The 17,256-nt window shown below is 40.9% G+C and overlaps 1 pseudogene; it reads left to right on the top strand.

The window, feature by feature from the left end:
- Positions 1-5,029: 5,029 nt before the first annotated feature.
- LOC112471056 lies at positions 5,030-5,148 on the top strand (annotated as a pseudogene).
- The last annotated feature ends 12,108 nt before the right edge of the window (positions 5,149-17,256 follow it).

The raw sequence follows: 17,256 nt of genomic DNA on the forward strand, positions 1-17,256 counted from the left end.
AGTCCCTGGTGAGTTTTTCCTTTAGAAGTGGTCGTTAGCAAGCAAGGTCTAATCCCTTCCCAATCCCATGGTGGGGTAACAGGTCTTTTTAAAAACCTTTTACTCTTATGGAAAATGGTCATTTGTTCTAATGCAACTGCATTTTCACCTTGCAGGACAAAATGGTCCCACAGGAACCGGAATTTGGTGTATTCCAAGTATCATTGGAATTTGGTGTATTCCAAGTATCACCATTCCCTTTGTTACCGACAGCAAATATTTATCAAGGGCAGGAGTCGCGTCTTTTCTCCTGTGTGTCCCTGGAGCCTAGCACAGTGCTCTGTTTGTCAAGTGAAGATAAGAAACCTGCTCTCAAGGAACCGACAGTCGACAGTGAAATTTAGCACTTTGTACAACTCCACCTAGGCATACGGAAAGCAGATTAAAATACTATCTTCAATTTTTTAAGCATTTTAAAACACTGGAGTAGTAATACTTAGCACAAGTCAAAGTACGAATCGGAAGTATACGGCTTAATGAACTTTTACAAATGAATACGTTCATGAAAACACCACCCAGATCCAGATAGAGCACATTTCCAGATAGAGCACGTGTCTTATTTCTCGCACTCCCACAATGCACCTTATGTCCCCTTCCAGTCACGATCTTGCCTGTATCGTCTTAGACTCATCTCGCCTGTTTTTTAACATTATGTAAATGTAATCATACATTGTCATCTCTTTTGAGTCTAGCCTCTTCACTTAATATTCTGTGAGAGTCATCCATGTCATTGCACATAACACTAGTTTGTTCTTTTTCAGCACTAGGCAATGTTTCTCAGTATGAACATATCATAATTTACATATCCATTCTCCTGAATGAACACTTGGGAAGCTTCCAGTTTAGGCTGTTTTAAATAAAGTGCTATGAACATTCATATACATATCTTTTTAAAAAAATATTTTATTTTATTTATTTACTTTTTTGGTGTACCATTTCATGAATTTTAATGTGTGTGTAGAATTATACAACCACCAATCAAGATACAGTTCTATCGCCCCAAAGAACTCCCTGCCAATCCTCACCTCTAATCCCTGACGACCACCAATCTAGACTCCAACACTATAGCTTTGACTTTTTGAGAATGTCATGTAGATGGAATTGTACAGTATGTAACCAATGGAGACTGGCTTCTTCCACTCAGATATTTCCTTTGATATCCATCAATAGTCCTTTTTCTTGCTGACATCATTACAAGTATTCTGCTAGAAACAAGCACTCATTTCTATTGGGTATATTTTCAGGAGGGGAATTGCTTGGACATAGTTTCATCATATGTTGAACTTTAGCAGGTACAGCCAAATATTTTTCCAAAGTAGTTGAGCCAGCAATGCAAGAGTGTTCCAATAGTCCCTGTCTTCACCTGCATTTGGGAAATATTCTGGTGAGTATGATTGTACATTTCAGTCATTCTTATAGGTGTGAATGTAAATTAGACTTTAAAGTTTGTCATAAATCATGGAAAGAATTAGTCATCTTCTGTAGCAGATGCTGTTGGTGCCCTGCCTGGATCCCCTGGGATCCCTTTTACTGTCCCACAGCTGCTGCAGGTGCTGTGGCTAACAGCTTACACCTGCAACTTTATCCAGCTTGGGCCCTTGGGCCATAAGAGCTGCCACACAGTTTACACCCCCAACACACTAGGGTGGTCACAGGCAATCACTGACTATTATGGGGTACAAGAGCCCAGTTCTTTCACCTCAAGGCAGATGGACTCACAATGTTGCAATTTACACTTACGAGCTCCCCATGGGATCAGGCGCAGTGACCTCACCTGAAATCGCATTCGTCTTTGGCTCTTCCTCCTGCCCCATCCTGCTCCCCTCACTCCCTGGGGTTTTCCTGTGAGCACCCTCCCAATAAAGAAATTGGACAAGAAACCCCATTTTCGGCTCTATTTCTAAGGAACCCTAGACAATTTTGCAGCATCTATTTCTCCATCCTCCACCCCAAAAGACCCCTTTTTTGGTGAATACTGTTAGAAAAACTAGACATTTGACTGTAACTCACAGAAAACCTGATAAGCAGTTGCTTTAAACAAGTGTTTGTGTGTTTCCTCCAAGCAACTTTGCCTTAATGTGGCAAGTGCCAGGTAAGTGGCGGGTTTCCAGACAGAACTATGAGATAAATGAAATTACCCTTGATGATCCATCCCACTGGCTCTCCAAGCCCCTTTCACCTGTGTTGGTCCCTCCCTCTACTTGCTTCCCCCCGACGTGTCCCAGCGATCTTGGAATGCTCACTCCAGTCATTTTCAATATAAAACTGAAAATTTTGAGGTTCTTGGGGTGCTTCAAAGATTCTGCACACATAAATTAATATTTTATGCTGAACAACAGAAAATTTTAATTCCTGAGATTTTTATCATTGGTCAAATTAATAACTAGGCAGTTAATTTCATTAAACTTTTAAAGACATCTTTCTAGTTATTTCTCTTCCTAGGAAATGATTGTATAAACTCATCTGTGCTCAGGTGTTAATGACAGTCATTAATTCTTTGGTTTAATTAGTGATTATAGAGGGCCTGACCTAGGCTCTAAATTAGGTGTGGGGATTACAAATATGAATAATATATTACCTCTCTTTTAAAGACCTTGCATGCACACATATGATTGCACTTTCCCTCTATTGTAATTGTCAGTTTGCTGGCCTATTTTGTCCATTTAGATTGTAAGCTTCTTGAGGTCAGGAATATGTTTTATCTCTGTGCTCCTATAAATAGCAGAGTGACGGGAACATCCCATATATGTTTGTGGAAAGCAGAGTGGCAGAGGGGGATGAGTGAGGATAAAGAAAGACAGGCAGGGAGGGAAGAAGGTGGAATAAATTAAATAGGCCGCCAATTCTTTGTGCTTTCCTCACTGAGAGGCAGAGTCTATTTCCATATTCCTTGCATCGGCACTGATCTTGTGACTTGCTTCAACCAGTAGAATGCAGCAGATGTGATGCCGTTCCAGGCCTATGCTTTAAAAATGTCTAGAAGCTTCTGCTTTTGCTCTCTAGGGGAAGCCAGCGCCTCGTAAGAAGTCCAACTTCCCTAAGACCACCATGAGGACCCCGTGGAGAGACCATGCAGAGGAGAACTGAGGAACCCAGCCAACAGCAAGGACTGAGGCTCAGATATGACCCCAGTTGTTTCAACTGGACCTCAGCTATTCAAGCCATTACAGCTGAGACCCCAGACATCACAGAACAGAGATGAGCTATTCCCACTATGCTCTGATCAAGTTACTGACCCACAAAATCATGTTCAAATGAAGTGTTGTTCTAAGCCATTAAGTTTGGGAATGCGTTTGTTACATAGCAAAAGATACATGAAGCTAGAGGTATTTGCCTTCAAAACATCATTTCCAATAGTTTTTATTCTATTTAAGATATGCCTGTGGGAAGAGAGAAATTCTTAATACAAAGTAAAAGTTATAATAATGGAGATACATGAGGCAAAAAAAATATTTCTGACACATTCTTTATATTCTAATAAGGATAAGGCCTATGTTGATTAGTCACGTTGGATGCTTTGATCGGGGCAGAAGGGAAGCGAGGGAGTCCACTGCATGTGTTGAAACTCAATTATCTACTATGGCCAGGAAGCTAAGATAAATGAATAAAGTGGGTTAATTGTGGCAGGCATAGGGAACGGTGAGAATGATGGATTGAGAGCCACCAGTATTCACTCAATTCTAGCCAATTATAGTTACAAGAGAACAAGGACCCTGTGTTGCTGAATCATTCATTTTTTCCCAGAAGCAAAATAGCCATATTTTTACATAAAATCTCTAGATTTTATATCTGGGCTAAAAAAATTTGTGGAGCTGCCAATATGAACATCCTGGTCTAGTGAATGAGAGCACTGGATGAGGTATCGTGCTCAATGTACATTTCATGTGTGTCTCTCCAGACATCCTGTGGCTTTTGATAATGAAAGTTAGCCTATCTATATGTTTTCCAGCAAAGTCCAACCAGAATAGACTCAGTGCTTGACATTCCAAGTGCTGGTGGAGATGTGGAGCAATCAAAGCCATCATATACTGCTAGTGGGTGTGTGAACTGGTACGACCATTTTGGAAAACTGTTTGGTGTAAGACTGAGCATACACCTACCCTATCCCTCTGTCCCAGGAGCGCCATTCCAAGGTAAATATCCAAGAAAAATGCAATATATATTCACCAGAAGACATGTACTAGAATAGTGGTCCCCAACCTTTTAGGCACCAGGGATAGGTGCTCCTATGAGAATCTAATGCCTGATGATCTGAGGTGGAGCTGAGGCAGTGATGCTAGTGCTGGGGAGCAGCTGCAAATACAGATGAAGCTTCACTTGCTGGCCCACTGCTCACCTTCTTCTGTGCGGCCAAGCTCCTAACAGGCCACAGAACGGTACCGGTCCATAGCCCAGGGGTTGGGGACCCTTGTACTAAAATGTGCATAGAAGCGTTATTAGTAATAGTCAAATGCTGGAAGCAAATAGTGTTAATCAACAGTAGAATGGATAAACAATGTATGCATCAAGAGAGTTTTACACAGCAATAAGAACATTTATGGTTTGGGCATAATAGTGGTTACCCTTGACAGGAAGATAGTAACTCGATGCAGTACAAGGGGACTTCTGGTGCACTGGTCATGCTCTGTTTCTCTTCTGTGAGCTGGTTACATGGGTGTATTCACTTTGTGAAAAAAAGTCACTGAGCTGCATACTTCAATTTGTGTCCTTTTCTGCATGCATGTTCTACGTTAATACAAGTTTTTAAAAGAAAATTTTGAAATATATAGCACTTCTCCTTCAACCTGGGTCAAAAGATGAGGACAACACCGACCTGGAGCAAGCCTCTAGCTAACTGGTATGGACATGTTGTATGAGAGAAAATGAAGCCTTTGTTTTTCTAAGTCATGAGAGGATCGTGTAGTGCTCTGGGGCGGCCTGCTAGTCGTCCTTTCAAATCTCGTCTTGATTTTCCTGGATATAGGGCTGCCTAACAAGAGGCTGCATTTCGGTCTACAGCCATGTCACCCTGAACGTGCCCAATCTCGTCTGATCTTGGAAGCCAAGCAGGATTGGGCCTGGTTAGTACTAGGATGGGAGACCTCCTTGGAATACCAGGTGCCGTAGGCATTTAAAAAAAAAAAAAGGCTGCATTTCCCAGCCTCTCATATTGGGCCAGTGAGAAGTAGGCAGAATTGAAGGAGATGAGCAATTTACTGATATCTCCCACATAGGATGAGCCACTTGCTGCAGACTTTTGCTTTTGCCCTTTCTCTTATGCCTAAATGTGGAGATGGGAAGGACCCATCTTTGACCATGCAGATAAGAATAACATCTTAGAGGATGGTAGAGCCACAAAATAGAAAGAAAACCTGTCTCTGGGTAACTATGTGACTCAGAATCACCCTGTCATCCTAAAAGAGCTAGAATGTTGACATGAGAGGAAAAAAATCTCTTATTTAATATGCTATATTTTAGGGTTTCTTTGTTACAACAATTAAGCCTCTGCCCTTTCCCAGATGTTTCATAGTGCAGCTGACATCATACAACCACAAGCAGCAGGGACTTGAGGCTCATAGGCTGCAGCTGTGGAATTACCTAATGGGCTGAAGTCGGTCAGAATTAACATGTAATCTGGGACCTTCACAGCCATAGCTGTCAAATTGAAATATAGTGAAGTTGGAGCAGCAATTCTTAATGTGTGGCCCCCAGAACAGCAGCAGCAACAGCACTGGGAGCTTGCTAGAAATGCAGATTCTTGGGAGACATGTCAAGATGTTGAAGAAGATAGAGACTGTGCATGCCTCCTTTTGTAATGACACCAAAATTGTAATCAAACTACAGAGCAACCAGCATGTGGAGTCGCCTGAGATCTGGGCTGAACAGAAGCCCTACAACTAGGGACAAAAATAAGAAGTCACCTCAGATAAGTAGGAAAGGTGGAGACATGAAACGGCCAGGTCCCACAACAGCGTGTGGCTGTCAAGTATCTTGGTTGCATAGCCCCCTCCCCACCTGAGGAGCAACAAGTCCTGGCCCCATGCTGGGCTCCCCAGCACAGGGTTCCAATGCCAGCAAGAGAAGTCCCTACAACCTCTAGTTGTGAAAACCAGTGGAGGTTGTGGCTGAATGAGATGGAGGGCTGCGGGAGTCACAGGTGTTCCTCTTAAAGGGCCTGCACTCGGCCTTACTCAATGACAGACTCACTCACTCGCTCGTTCAGAGCTCCAGTACTGGGGCAGCTGCTCGAGGAGTACCAGGGAGATATGGGAAGACACTGAGTTGTCCGGCTTCGGGGCGAAAGCTGGAGGAGTGGCTTTCCCCAAACAGAAGTGCTGGCAGTATCCATGTTCCTTTGTTGAGCCCTCCCCCTTCACAGCATACAGACAAGGGTGCCACCCTAGCTGAGTTGCTATCAACCTGGATAACACTGGTTACTCCACCCAGGTGATTCCCTGAGACTCTGCCTCTCCCAACTTGTGGATCCACCCAAGCCACTTCCACTAGTTCATTTCGTACAAATGCCTGTCTTGGATTATTCTGTGGACTTTTCTAAAATCTCTCAAAGCCTCACAAAATCCAAAGAAGCAGCATCTGGCCTCAGCATGCCCTGTATCTCTTACTAGCAGCCCCAAGCCCTGCACTAGCGGCAGCCAGCCTTGGTTTCTAGCTTGGCCTCTCGAGGTACCTAAAAGCCCAGCATGAGTGGCAGCCATCTGTGGATTGCTTGGTGACTCATATCAGGTGGCCCCGGAGGGGCACAAGCTTCAGCTGAACTTGGCTTGCAGCTGGACCCCTCCCAAGGCTGTGCCGCTGGGCCCCACAGGACCTACTACATAAAGCCACACTACTAAGACCAGGAAACTTAGGAGCCCTACCTAATATCTAGAAATGGATACAGGGAGATAGCCAAAATGGGGAGACAAAGAAGCATGTGCCACATGAAAGAACAGGACAGAGCTCCAGAGAAAGATCTAAACAAAATGGAGACAAGCAATCTACCAGATGCAGAGTTCAAAACACTCGAAATAAAAATCCTAAAAACGGAAATGGAAATTATAAAAGGAAATCAGTCAGAAATGACGAAAACTTTCATAAAGAGATGAAGAGGACATTAGAGGGAATCAACAGAGTGGATGAAGCGGAGGATTGAATCACCAATACTGAGGATGAGGTAACAGAGGACATCTAATCAGAATGGCAACAAAAAAGAATCCAAAAAAATTAAGAGAGTTTAAGGAGCCTCTGGGACAACATCAAGCATAACAATATTCACATTATAGGGGTACCAGAAGGAGAAGAGAGAGAGCAAGAAATTGAAAACCTATTTGAAGAAATAACGATGGAAAACTTCCCTAACCTAGTGAAGGAAGTAGACATACAACCCCTGGAAGTTCAGAAAGACTCTCAAATAACATGAACCTGAAGAGGCCCACACCAAGACCCATCATAATTAAAATGCCAAATGTTAAATAGAAAGAAGGAATCTTAAAAGCAACAGAGAAAAGTGATTAGTTACCTACAAGGGAGCTTCCGTAAGACTGTAAGCCAATTTCTCAACAGGAACTTTGCAAGTCAGAAGGGTTTGGCACAAAATATTCAAAGTGATGAAAACCTAGGATCTACAACCGAGATTACTCTACCCAGAAAAGCTATCATTTGGAATCGAAGGACAGATAAAGAGCTTCCCAGACAAGAAAAAGCTAAAGGAGTTCATCACCACCAAGCCCATGTTACAGGAAATGTTGAAGGGACTTCTTTAAGAAGAAAAATATGAATTAAAAATATAAATAACGAATGACAATAACTACATATCTATCAACAAGTACTTCAAATGAAAAAGAATTAAATACTCCCATCAGAAGATAGGATCGCTGAATGCATAAGAAAACAAGACCCTTATATGTGCTCCCTTACAAGGGACTCACTTCAGATTGAAAGACACACACAGTTGGAAGGTAAAAGAATGGAAAAAAATATTTCACGATGGACCTAGAGGGTATTGCACTGAGTGGAGTAAGTCAGATAGAGAAAGACAAATGCAATATGATTTCACATACATGTGTAATCTAAAGAACAAAACAAACAAACAAACAAAAAACAGAAACAAACTTATAGATACAGAGAATATTTTGAGGATTGCCAGATGGGAGGGAGTGGGGAGGTCGGTGAAAAAGGGAGACGGAATTAAGAAATATGAATGGGTAATTATAAAATAGTCATGGAGATATAAAGTGTAGCATAAGGGATATAGTCAATAATATTGTAATAACTATATATAGTGTCAGAGGGGTACTAGATTTATTGAGTGATCACTTTGTGAATTATATAGGTGTCTAATCACTATGTTGTACACCTGGAACTAATATAATATTGTATGCCAGCTATAATTAAAAAATTAAAAAATATTAAAAAAAAAAAAAAGAAATGTAAAATCTTGGGTTCCATCCTGGATGGAAAAATCAGAGACTCCGTGGATGAGGCTCAGCAATGTGTGTGTTCACTAGCCCTCCAGGGATTCTAATGCACACTCATGTTTGCCCTCCCCCTAAGCCTAAACACTGGCTTGTGGGGGTAGGAGTGGGGAAGACAGCGGTGTGTGATCAGCAAGCTTTTTCTGTAAGGGGCCAGATAACACATTACATTTAGTATTCATGTCTCTTTTCAGCTCCTCTTGACTGTGGCAGTTTTTCAGACTTCCCTTATTTTTTATGATATTGTCAATTTTGAGGAGTACAGGCAGGTATTTTGTAGAATGTCCCTCATTTGGAATTTATCTGAAATTCTTCTCATGATTAGACTGGGGTTATGGGATTTGGGGAGGATGACCACAGAGGTAAAATGCCATTCTTGTCATATCTCATCAACAGTGTATATTATTCATAACTTGTCAATGTTGATGTTGGTCTTGATCACCTGGCTGAGATAGTGTTTGTCAGGTTTTTCAACTGACATTACTCTCGTGTTTCCCCTTTCCATACTGTCCTCTTTGGAAGGAAGTCACTGTGCAACCCACACTTAAGGAGTAGAGAGTTATACTTCACATTCTAGAGGAATTATCTCTGTTGTTACTTCACATCCTTACCTTCTGTTCATGCCTCTAACCACACGGTCCTGCATCTGCTCGGGTTCCTTCCCCAGAGCTGCTCAGGCTAAGTTCCCTAGTACCTTCACAGTCAGGGAACACTTTTACACTCTCAACTCCCTTGACATTGTTGGCCACATTCACCTTTCAAACTCTCTTCAAACCAGAGTCAGGCAATGAAGGCTTACATCTGGGCTATTGATCTCACTGGAAAGCCGCTCTCATTCACCATCTCCACATCTATAAAATGACAATAATAATAGTGTCTAACCTGTCCTGAATATTTACTGCTGTGTAAAGACCCGCCCCAAAATTGAGGAGCTTGAAATGCTATTTATTATTTCCTATGATTCTGAGCGGTTGATGGTCTCAGCTGGGTGGCTGTCCCTTATGGTCCTTTGAGTGGTTGCAGTTAGATGGTTCCCAAGGCTTGGGTTGCCTTCATGTACATGCTGAGTCCTAGACTGGGGTTTTGGGAGCAGCTGGGGCTGGTCAGGCATCTCTCTCTCTCTCTTTCTCTCTCTTTTCCTCTCTCCCACTTTCTCACTCTCCCTCTCTCCTTCTCCACCTCCAACATCATATAAGTCAGAATTTCTCAAAATATTAATGTGTTGGGTGCTCATTTGTCTGTAAGGAACAATAGAAGGCTTAAATAATAGAAGGCATTTTTCACTCATTAAAAAGAATATGAAAATGGACAGTTGCAGACATTGTTTCAACTGCTCAAGGATGCCATCAAAGTCCCATGCTCTTGCTTTCTGCTCTGCCAACGCTGGCATCTGGGCTTTCCTCAGGATGCTGGCACCCCCATGGTCACAAGATGGCTGCCACACCTCTAGACCTCCAGTAGAACAGAGTTTGTTTAGGACTCATTTGATGTAACTATGTCACATGACTATAACTAGCTGAAAGGGAGGCTGGGAAGAGAGAATGGAGCTTGGTACATTACCATTGCCCATAATATTGTAGATCTGTTATCAAGGAAAAGTGGGAAATGGATATTTAGTAGGCAAAAAGATGTTCGCTACATTATGTCAGCCACACTATGTCTACAGCTCATTCGCAGTACTTGGTAGATATATGACAATGTTTGTGGATGGTGGCCATCACAGATTAGGAATTCAGGACTCCAGTTTACCTCCTCTGAAGGAGATTCCTTACCCCTCACCCCATGATAGAATTAACAACTATATCCTCTGCCCAACAATACCCAGGGCAGACTTTTATCAAAGTACTTGAAAAACAGTAGGGTTCTTAAGTTTGCATTTCTGTCTCCTTCTCAGTTGTGACACTTTGAGGTCGAAAACCAGATTTATTCAGTCCCCATCACCTAACATGCTGGGGAAATAAATATGACATTTAATTATGGGTTTAGGGAAAGTTTTGATGTAGAAGGTCTACTTAGGAAAAGTGAGAGGAGTCAGAAAGAGAGAAAACAAAACAGAAGAAACATGCAGGATCAGTCACAAAATTCTCTTGAAAAATAGGAATATAAAGTTAGTTTATTAGCAAGTAAGGTTACTTTTGCTGATTCAATAAAAAGGAGAGTTAAAAAAAACATACAGAAGGTGGTGAAAGAGATTCAAAATAAAGAAGAGGGAGAGCAAAAAGAAGGGAGAAAAGAAAGGAGAGAGAAAAGAAGAAAGGGAAGGTGGATATGTTAGTTTCCTGTGGCTGCAATAACAAACTACCACAAATTTAGTGGCTTAAACAACAGAAATTTATTCTCCCACAATTCTGTAGGTCAGAGTCTGAAATCAGTATTTCTAGGCTGAAATCAAGGTGTCAGCAGAGCCATGCTCCCTCTGGAGACTCCAGAGGAGAATCTGTTCCTGCCCATTGCAGGATCTGGTGGCTGAAGACATTCCTTGCCATGTGGCCACATTGCTCTAGTCTCTACCTTCATGGTCACATGGCCTTGTCTTCCGTCCAGATGATCTCCCTCTGTCCCTCCTTTATAAGGATACTTGTCATGGCATTTAGCAGCTCCCCCTCCAAATAATCTAGGATAATCTCCTCAATTTAATCACATCTTCAAAGACCCTTTTTCCAAATAATATCACATTCTCAGTTCCCAAGGATTGGGGCATGAATATCTTCAGGCTGCCCCAGTGGGAGAGAGGAAGGAGAAGAGGAGAAGATATCAACACATCAGCCTCTCTCACTTGAAATATCACCTTCCCTTAGAACAGTATTGCCCCCAAATCACTCTTTCTGAAATCACCTGAAGGATTTTAGCTCTATGTATGCACCTCCCATTCTATCATATGGAGGCCACAGGAATGTAACTCTCATATCTCTGACTACACAGAGTGTGACTGACCCTGAGCCTCAGCCACTGCATTCTGAAATCCACCACTGAGTTGGGAAGGAGTCCATGCTTCCCATGAGACGCTCCAACCAGTGACTGCGCACAGCAGGGACACTGAGATAGGGGCACCTCCAGGAGACATGGGACTCCTCTGACAGGTGACTTAGGCTCCCTGAAGGCCTTGCTGAACCTTCCTTAGAATAGCCTTGTAATCTAAGAAACTTCCACCGAACATTCTCCCTTTCTTCCTGCTCTCCTTCACTGAGGTCAGATACCTATCCAGGTCTGACAGGTCTCCAAACGCCTCCCAGTTCCCTCTCCATTTTCTCTCAGGTATATCCCCTAATAAATGCCTTGCATATTTAATCCCTTCCCAGTATTTGCTTCTTAGACAATCTAGACCAACACATATTACCTACTTAATATTCATCTTTAAATAAGTCATCCTTAAATAAATGTATTTTAAAAAGAAATTTTACACCACTACTAGAAATAGAAAGCCAATATCACTTGCCATAAACAGAGGGAAAGATGAAAATTAATAGAGACACAGACCAACAAAATGATGTTACTAAATTTCAGCCAGGTAGCTATTGCTCGACTGCTGGAGGATGAAAATCTGCGGTTGACTTCTTGCTCATTAAAGGGAGTTCAGTGAGAGCTGAAAAGGTGTTAAAGACCTATCAGCACAAAGCTGGGACTTTCTCTTGTACCTAATTAGAAGGACCAGAAGAGAATTAAAAAGAGAATAACGTTCTCACATGGGGCATTCACTTTAACATTTACCGTAGATCAGTAAATATACCTCAAAGAGTCACAGAGCCTTGCACATGATTGACAGGAACAGTTATGGGTTCATTGTTGAGAAGTCTCGTGGTAGGGAAATTATTGAGATTTTAGTTTGTGTTTTGTTCTAGCAGTAATTTCCCTCCATCAGTACCGATCAGGTAGATGTTCCTTCAGGTTTTCTTGTCTTTGGGGAGCTCTGTGTTGAAAACAAAGTATTTTGAAGACACCTCTCTTGCAGTTTTTAAAGAAAGCCTAAACTCATGAATGAGGAAGAGAGAGACATGAAAACAGGAGCACAGAGAGAAGCAGGGAGGTTACTCAAGCTGGGGAGGGGGACAGGGGCCCAGGATCCAGAGAGCAGTGAAGACCCTCATGACCCTCCCTGGGGAAGAAAGGGGAAGAAAGGGGAAGAAAATGGCTGCATGTCAAACTCACCACATTGAAATGGGACCTTAGAGGCAGTTTAAGGAAGATAAAATTATGCGATGTCCACATACCTGAGTTTGTGGATCTAGATTCATATGCACCTACGTCTAAATGATCAATGTTATCATTTAGTAGAAGCATCTCAGGAAGATTAGAGCACTAACTCAGAATGGTAATCAACTCACTCCCAATTTACATTGATTTTTTTACGTTGATATTTATCTATTTACATCTATTTACATTGATATTTTTATGGTACCCAAAATGATGGAGATTTATTGTTCCACATATATGTCCTTAATTTATAGAATCACACCTCTGTTTCATAGGAGTAAGCTAAAAAGTAATTATGTCCTGGTGGCCTTTGGAGAACCAGCTTTTAATTCATTGGGAAAGGACACAATGTCTTTTACGTTAGTCACAGGAGAGCAGAGAAGTGAGCAAGTGCCATTTTAATAGGTATTTAGTTGAAAGTGTTGGTATCAAGTGAGAAAGCACAACTCCAACTGGTTTAAGAGCACACACAAGTGCATATGTGTATAGTGGTTGTGGTGGTGAGGAGAGAGAGAGAGAGAGAGAGAGAGAGAGGAGAGAGAGAGAGAGAGAGAGAGAGAGAGAATGAATATTTTTATTTAACCATTCCAGGCATAAAATTGCTTCAGGCAGGGCTAGATCCAGTACTATCGTGAGAACTCAGTCTTGCTCTCTCCAACTCCTGGCTTTGCTTTCCTCTGCGTTGGCATTATTCTCAGGCAGCTGCTGGTGGCAAAGGTGGCTGCTTACCCTAGGCTTGTATAACATCCTTTTTTAGCCTCAGGGCAAAGTCTCAGCAAAAGCTCCTCTCCAGTGCTAGTTTAGTTTGGATTTCATGTCTGCCCTTGAAGCAATTACTGTGGCCAAGTTGAAAGTTCTAATTAGCAGGGTTAAATGCCCACCTACCCCAAGAGGGGTGGAGTCGGCCTGTCCAGAACTGCGCTTTCAGTTACTGGAATATGGAGGAAATGGAGGCTGGAGGGCAGATAAAAACACCAGGTGTCTTTCACAGGTAGACTCTTCACTTCCCCAGACACAGGTGCACACAGGAGCAAGGAGAACTCATTAGTATGGAGACACTAAGATCTCGTTCTTGGAAAATTCTGAGTGTGTTAACAGACTAAGTAACCCTCAGGTTACTTAGTGAAACAATTCGTCTATCTCATAGAAGGTATTCGATTAACATTGATCATTTTAGTTGAATAGGAAAATGCTTTCTACAAGCACATTCACAAATATGATTCCATTTGATTCTCATAGTAACCCTGAGAGGTAGGTAAGAAATACCTTATTGTCTCATGTAGGAATAAGGACACTGAGGTTCAGAGAATTTTAAAGATTTGGCCATGTCCCTAGAGCTTGTCAGTGGCAGAGTTAAGTTTCAAAGCCAAGTCATTGGACTCTCAATGTTAACCCCAAATCACAATGCTGAGAAGGAAAACATGGGGATGCCTAAGCACAGGCTTCCAGAACAACACAGGCTCTCCATGCCAGTCATTACCTGTCTAGACCAGCACTGTCTAGTAGAATGACAATGTAAACCACAGATAAAATGTTAAAATTTCTAGTAGCCACATAAAAAAGTTTTTATAAATCTTGAAATCTATTTTAATAATATATTTCATTTAAGTCAATATATTATCATTTCAACATGTAAATTGACACACAAAAATCTTAAAGAAATATTTTGCAATCTTTTAGTAGTAAGTCTTCACAATCCGGTGTGTATTTTATTTACACATGTAGCACATCTCAGACCGGCCACCTTTCAGGTGCTCAGTAGCCACATAGGATCAACTGGTGGTTCTTGTTTTGGATAGTGCAGGACTAGAGGCAAATTAGGTATAAATTTAGGGCATCTGCAAAGCAGGAGCATAACAGAGAGGGGCTGAGGAAGAAACAGATTTTGCTTCAATGAGTTTAACCAGAACTTTGTAAATTAGTCTAGAAAGAAGAGATTTAAAATAAAGATACATATTTTGTGGTTTAGTATTGCTTTTATTTTGAATTATAGTAGTGTGGGTATGGTGAAACACCAAATCTTGTGCTTGATTAGGAGAGAACTGAAGATCCTAATGAGGTCCTGGGGACGATGCCAATTGCAGAATAAATGACCCAAGATGTGGCAACAGAACCTACTCCAGCTAGTTTAATCAGAAAAGGAATTTATTAAAGGATGTTAGGTAGCTCAAAGAATCTCTGGGAAACCTAAGAATCAGCCTCTCAAGGGGTCAGCCTGAAATGATGCTCAAATTGCAGTTCCAGTCTTCTCCAGTAGAGGCTCTGTCTCTGCCATCTCCTCCCGGGGGGAGGGCAGATCCTACCACTTTTGCTGAGCTCAGGACCCTGACTACCGCAGCCTTCCTAAGGGAAGTCTGTGAGTATATCCCAGTAGCAGAACCTGGGTCATATGCCTGCATCCAGCGGCAAGGAAGTCTGGGAAAGCAATTTTGAGGATCCCTTGTGAGGAGGTGAGACTCATAAGAAGAAATTGCCCAAAAATAAAGGTGTGGAAAAGGTATTGAGTTTCCTCAAGCGTGGCCCATATCCACTACACCAAATAAGTTGGTTTTCTCATTTAAAGATTATTGTGAAATATATAACATAGACAAGAGTAAATATAATATGTATGTATGGTAAAATAATTATTCTTAGCCTCCAGGTTAAGAAATTCAGCATTACTAGCACAATAATCCTACAGGGTTACTTTCCAACCTCCCCGCTCCATCCCCAATGGATGTCTGAAACAAGGGTAGTACTGAAACCTGTGTATATTATGTTTTTTTCCAAGAAGTTCACATACCTTTTCACTTAAAGGAAGCACTTTACAGCTTCTCTTTGACATATCTGAATCCCTGGCATCACTATTCCTGTGCTTTGGGACCATTATTACGTAAAATAAGGATTACCTGAACACAAGAACTGTGATACCCAGACAGTCAATTTGATAACCCAGAAGGCTACCAAGTGATGGCTGGGCAGAGAGAGCCTGTACCATGTGGAAATACTGGACAAAGGGATAATTCAGGTCCTGGGCAGGATGGAGCAAGGAAGCATGAGATTTCATCACTCTACTTAGAATGGTGTGCAGCTTAAAACTTATGAGTTGTTTATTTCTGGAATGTTCCATTAATATTTTCAGACTGTGGTTGACCACAGGTAACTGAAACCGTGGAAGGTGAAACCTTGTATAAGGGGAGGACTACTTACTTTGAACCCCCATTTGTCCCTCCTTGATTTTATACCTGTTCTTCTCCCCAAGTGACCATCACTATCCTAACTTTCGTATCAATACTTTTCTTGTTTTGCCTTATGTTTTTTAAAATTGAGATACAGTTGACACATAACATTGTATTAGTTTTAAGTATATAACAGAATGAGTTTATATGTGTGTATGTTATGAAATGATTACCATAAGTTTAATTAACATCTATCACCACATGTAGTTATGATTTTTTTCTTGTGATGAGACTTTTTACTTTTTAGTATTAACTCTCAGCAACTTTCAATTTTTTTTAAAGTAAACTTTTATTTTGAGATCGTGCACATTCATATGCAGTTGTGTTCTCTTCATTCAATGGTAAATTTTACAGAACTGAGAGTACAGTATCACCAGCAGGATATTGACATTGAGACAATCCACAAGCCTTATTCAGATTTACCCAGTTTTACTTGTACTCATTTGAAGTGTGTGTATGTGTGTATGTGTGTGTATTTAGTTCTATAGAATTGTATCACATGTGTAGGTTCGTATATCAATTACCATCATCACAAGGATTCCCCATTTTTCCCTTTTATAATTCTTAATTCCTGACAGCCAGTAATCTTTTCTCTATTTTTATGATTTTCTCATTTCAAGAATGTTATTTAAATGGAATCATACAATATTTAACCTTTGGGATTGCTTTTTTTACTCAGCATAGCTCTCTAGACATTTTTCCAAGTTGTTGCTTGTTGTCCAATGGTTTTACTATATGGGTTTCTATACCTAAACAAGATATTGTTTACTTTTATCTGTTTTCTAAAATAACTTGAATCTTAAAGAACACTTCTTCTATAGCTTGCTTTTTTTCATTTGACAATATGTTTTTGAAATAACCTTTTCTAATGTGTGTGTCTGTGGCCATTCATCTTCACAGTATGGATTTATTAACCATATATTAATCTAATCAGTTATTGATGGGTATTTGGATTGTGTTCAGGTTTTATTATTATTATTATTTTTAGTATGATGAATAATGCTACTATGAATATTCTTATCCATGACTCTTGGTGCAAAAGTGCAAGACTTTTTCTAGATTACAAAATTTGGAGTGGAATTTCTGGCTCATTTCATATGTGTACATCCAATTTTACTATATAAAGTCAAATTCTTTTCCAAAATGTTTAAGTCAATCTACATGCCCATTAGCAATGTGTGAACAATCTCATTGCTCCAAATCCTCATCAACACGTCAAATTCTGCCATTCAGGTAAACATGAAATACTATTTCATTGTTGTTTTATTTTGCATTTTCCTGTTTACTAATGAGATTGAGCATCTTTTTATATGTTGATGGACTGTTCATGTTTTCTTCTCTCCTGGGAAATGCCT

Source organism: Pteropus alecto, unplaced genomic scaffold, assembly GCF_000325575.1.
Source record: "Pteropus alecto unplaced genomic scaffold, ASM32557v1 scaffold45, whole genome shotgun sequence".
NCBI lineage: Eukaryota > Metazoa > Chordata > Mammalia > Chiroptera > Pteropodidae > Pteropus > Pteropus alecto.